The sequence below is a fragment of the Morone saxatilis genome, unplaced genomic scaffold (assembly GCF_004916995.1).
Source record: "Morone saxatilis isolate NCDOM2014 unplaced genomic scaffold, NCSU_SB_2.0 Contig10, whole genome shotgun sequence".
In the NCBI taxonomy this organism is placed as follows: Eukaryota; Metazoa; Chordata; class Actinopteri; family Moronidae; genus Morone; species Morone saxatilis.
This window is the reverse complement of record NW_023339652.1, coordinates 16,398,113-16,402,900: the sequence shown is the minus strand read 5'-3', so window position 1 is coordinate 16,402,900 and position 4,788 is coordinate 16,398,113. Positions and strand designations below refer to the sequence as shown.

Below are 4,788 nucleotides of genomic sequence, written 5' to 3'. Positions count from 1 at the left end.
GAAGTCCTGCCTGGTGTGTCTGGCCTGTGAGACTCATCTGGAGCCTCATCAGAGAATCCCAGGCTTGAAGAGACATACACTGATAGATCCTGTGAAGAACCTGGAAGGCAGGATGTGTAAGAAGCATGATAGACCTCTGGAGTTGTTCTGTAAAACTGACCAGCTGTGTGTGTGTCAGGTGTGCATTGGGACAGATCACAAGATACATCATATTGTTCCTCTTGAAGCGGAATATGAAAGAAAGAAGGCTGAGCTCGGAGACTCAGACGCTGAAGTTCAGCAGATGATCCAGGAGAGACGACTAAAGATTGAGCAGATCGAACAGTCAGTGAAGCTCAGCAAGGAAGATGCAGAGAAAGTGACAGCAGCCAGTGTGCAGGTCTTTACTGCTCTGATTGTGTCTGTTAAGAAAGGCTTGGATCAGCTCATCGAGATGATTGACCAGAAACCGAAAACAACAGAAAAAAGGGCTAAAGGCTACATCAAAGAGCTAGAAATGGAGATCTCTGAGCTGATGAAGAGAAGCACAGAGCTGAAGCAGCTCTCCTGTACTGAAGACCCCCTCCAGCTCCTCCAAAGCTTCCCATCTTTGAACCCTGCTCCACACACCAAGGACTGGAAAACAATCAAAGTCTACTTTGAGTGAGGGGACTATGTGGACAGCTGTGGCTCAGCTGGAGGAGACACTCAGTAAAGAGATGAAGAAGCTGTGTGCTGGTGCTGAACTAAGGAGGGTTCAGCAGTACACAGTGGATGTGACTCTTGATCCTGATACTGCAAATCCCAATCTCATCCTGTCTGCTGATGGGAAAAGAGTGAATTGTGGTGATGTTAAGAAGAGTCTCCCAGACAACCCAGAGAGAATGTCCTCTTGTGCAGTCTTAGGAAAGCAGAGTTTCTCTTCAGGAAGATTTTATTATGAGGTTCAGGTTAAAGGGAAGACTAAGTGGGATTTAGGAGTGGCCGGAGAGTCGGTCAACAGAAAGGGAGAAAACACACTGTGCCCTGAGAATGGGTACTGGGCTATATGGTTAAGAAATGGAAATGAATACAGAGCTCTTGCTGGTCCTTCTATCCGTCTCTCTCTGAAGTCGAAGCCTCAGAAGGTGGGGGTGTATGTTGATTATGAGGTGGGTCTGGTCTTCTTTTATGACGTAGATGCTGCAGATCTTATCTTCTCCTTTACTGGCTGTAAGTTCACTGAGAAACTCTATCCGTACTTCAGTCCCTGCCCCAATGATGGTGGGAAAAACTCCCTTCCTCTGATCATCTCTAGCGTCTGTCGTACACCTTAGACTAATCATCAGATTGGCTTGGAATTCTCTCTTAAATTTACACACATAGACAATAAAAAATTAAAACTCTAGTCATCAATATTTTGTATATAGGCAATGACTATGTGTAATGTTAAAAATTGCCCCCAACTGAAGCTCTACAAAGCTTTTTAGCCTCATTTAGCAAGCAGCAGCAGGCAGCTGTTTTCAGCTACATAGCTCTGATAAAGGCAGTATATGCTACCACAAATGGACAGATAAAGTTGGATTCTTTGTCCCTCTCTTTGATAGCAATTTCCTGGTGTCAATCTTGATACTTTTTAACGTTACAAGCCCACTTGCAGGCTGGACCACCTGCTTTGGGGTGGAGAATTCGAAAGGAGGCTCTATTGTCATAAATGGAATATAATATTCATTTTCATTAGTGTATAATACCTGAAAATAAGACTCCTGTTTTTGTTACTTTAGAATGAGCCGTTTATATCCACAAGCGTTCCATGGTGGCTGCCATGTTGAGCCGCTATGTTTCTACTGTAGCCGAGAAGGGAGAAACCCAACACTGGCCACTGTAGTTTCTCCTGTGCTTGGAAAGGGAGGGTGAAGCGAGTGAGTTGCAATCTGCAACTACGACGGCAGATGCCATTAAATGCCACACACTGGTCCTTTAATTGGGATTTGCAAGTCCACTAGCCTTTGACTTCTACAGTGTAGATAAAACCTACATGGGTTAATTAAAAAACTGACCTGTAATAGCGGTCTGCAAAAAGCGTCAATGAAAGTAACTTTAGTGGTATTATAATCTGAGATTTATATAAATGTTGGAATAACAATTTTAGAGAGCAGTGTGAAAATTCAGTTCTGAAAAAGTATTGTGTGTTTCTGACTTAGTGATAAGAGTATGTTGGTTTAAATATGGTTGAATGACATAACAGTTCCTAAACGTTAATTTCTAATCAATCAACTATTTAATGCAGAAAATAAAAAATGATGTTTATCAATTTGGGTAAACTGTCAGGAATTGAGCTGGATGGTAAACCATCTCTCTACCTTTTATTATCTAATTTCCTCCTTCCTTCCCACCTATCTTTTATACAACTTTCTTTTCTCTCCATCCCTTGGTCCCTCCCTCCCCCCTTTTCTCCCTTCTACCTCGCCCCTCCTTTCTTGCTTAATTCCTTCTGTTTGATTCCTATGTCATTTTTCTTCCTTGCCAATCACTTTCTTTCCCTCCTGTCTTCCCCTTACCTTTCTCTCCTCACAGGTTTTTCCACCATCCCTCCTTTCTCTCCCTCCCTAGCAGGACCAGGGTGTTGATGCTAAGCAGCGGAGCAACGTAGGAAAGGGACAGAGTGGGGATTGATATCAGATGTTTTGTTGTTATCTGAGATGGACAGGAAGGACTGTTCTGCTCTATCAACCTTCGTCAATGTCCTTGGCTGAGAAAATGACACTGGGGGACGCCTGGCCAATGATTCATGCTGCAGTCTGGATAGATTTGGGCCGCTAGAGCTCACTTGGACATCACTTTCAAAGACTTTCTAGCTGCAGTTTGGTGACATTCAAAAACAGTGATCGGTGTTATTCATGTGTTTTATTAAATGCTGAGTGTAAAGTTCTACTGGCAGAAATGAAATATAATATTTATAGGTGTATTTTAATTTGTGTATTATCACATGAATGTAGGAATTGTGTTTTCGTTACCTTAGAATCAGCTGTTTTTATCTACAAACGCGAGTGGTGTTCAGTTAGTTGTAATCTGCAACTTCAGTGCTAGATACCTCTAAATCCTACACACTGGTGCTTTGAATGCAGGGTGTGATGATTTCAGAAGTTGATTTCTTATCAGGAACATTTTTAAGTGCTGTTTTATGTTTTCACATTTGCAATTGTAATGCCACAAATATGTAACAGGCCCAGTGTCATGTATCTTGAAATAATCTGTGTTCTAATCTACTTTCTAATCTTTTGTACTGACTCATAATGGATAAAGTGGTACTACATTAAAAAAGTATGGGAAATACTGATGAGAACACAAGCCCTAAATCCCTTTCTTACCTTTATATTTGGCAGCAGCACATTCTCAGGCTTCTGCCTCTTGTTACTGGAACAGCTGGGGGTTAGGTGCATTGCTCAATGGCACTATAATAACTGCTGAAGGCCTGATCCATGGATATGAAACTGCAGCAGACCAGCCTCAACCCTCTGTAACCTCCAGGCTTCCTAGGAAGTGTCAGATTATTAGAAAATATGGTGAACCTGATGTACGGGATCACAGCCGGATGCAGTTGTGTGTGTGTGTGTGTGTGTGTGTGGTTCAGGAAATCACAATGAGAGGTCTAATCAGCTCTAACCAAATGGTGCCACGCTGAAACAAGACTCTCTATCTCCCTCTAATGGTGGCTGTGCTGTTTTACAGTGAACCAAATGTTTTCAAACAATGAAGAATATTGCAAAGGATCACTTTTGGTTGTTTTATCCCTTTAAATGTCAACCACTTTGGATAATAAAGGTTCATTTAAGAAGGCAAATGAAACTATAACCATTATTTCATTTGGTGATTTAAATATTTGAATAACACTAGCTTATTAGAGCCAATACCTAATTAATGAGGCCGATGTACATGCATTTTCATGCTCATATTACATGAATGTATTATTCATCTTTTATCCCTTTCTATTCTTTTTCAAATTTAAATTAGCATTAACTGGCTGCTTCAAGGCCTTCCCGTTGCTGAAAAGGAATATTTTGTTAACTTTCGACCATCTGCATTTGCATCTAAAGAGAGAATTAAAATCAAAGATAAAAATAAAGAAGTTATCCTTTAACTGGAAGATGAAAATGTTTATTTGATAAGATGGCAACCAAGCAGCAATTCCAAACAAGCGTAAATAAATTTTTTTTAAATCTGTACAATCTTAAACCAATCCCCTTTGTCCTATTTCTCTCACATACAATGTGACTTCTATCCATTTGTCAGTGCTGTTTCAATTTACTTTAATTTTATCTTGCTTGCTATTCCTTTATTTTCCCCCCCATTTGTTTTTTTTTTTCTGACGTTATTTTGATTATTTTCTGTCTAGCCCAGTCTTGGCCAGGATTTGGAGTGTTTAGTGCTCAGAGTGACGGGTTTCTATCCTTGTTTTGACGTCACCTACACGTTTTACCCATTTGCATAATGATCCTTGTTTATGTTTTGGTCTAGATTCTTGCATGTTTTCAAATTTTAATGGACACTATTTAAGAGAAGATAATCCACGCAGTAATGTCACCACCCCCTTATAAAATATCAGTAAATACAGAATGAATACGAAATCTCATATACAGATGCTTTGGACTGTTATGTGCATCTTCACACCAAACACAAACAGAACACCCCTGGATGTCATTTGTTTTTATTCTCTGTTATGTTACATGTGACCATAAACTTCCAGGAAGTTATAGTTGCCATGGAGATACAGTAAATATATTCAGGTACTCAGATAGGCAAAAGGGTAGGTATGTGTGTGGGGGGGTG

General features: G+C 40.4%; 1 pseudogene; it reads left to right on the top strand.

Moving 5' to 3' along the window:
• Positions 1–30: 30 nt before the first annotated feature.
• On the top strand, positions 31–1,470 carry LOC118340683 (annotated as a pseudogene).
• Positions 1,471–4,788: the final 3,318 nt, after the last annotated feature.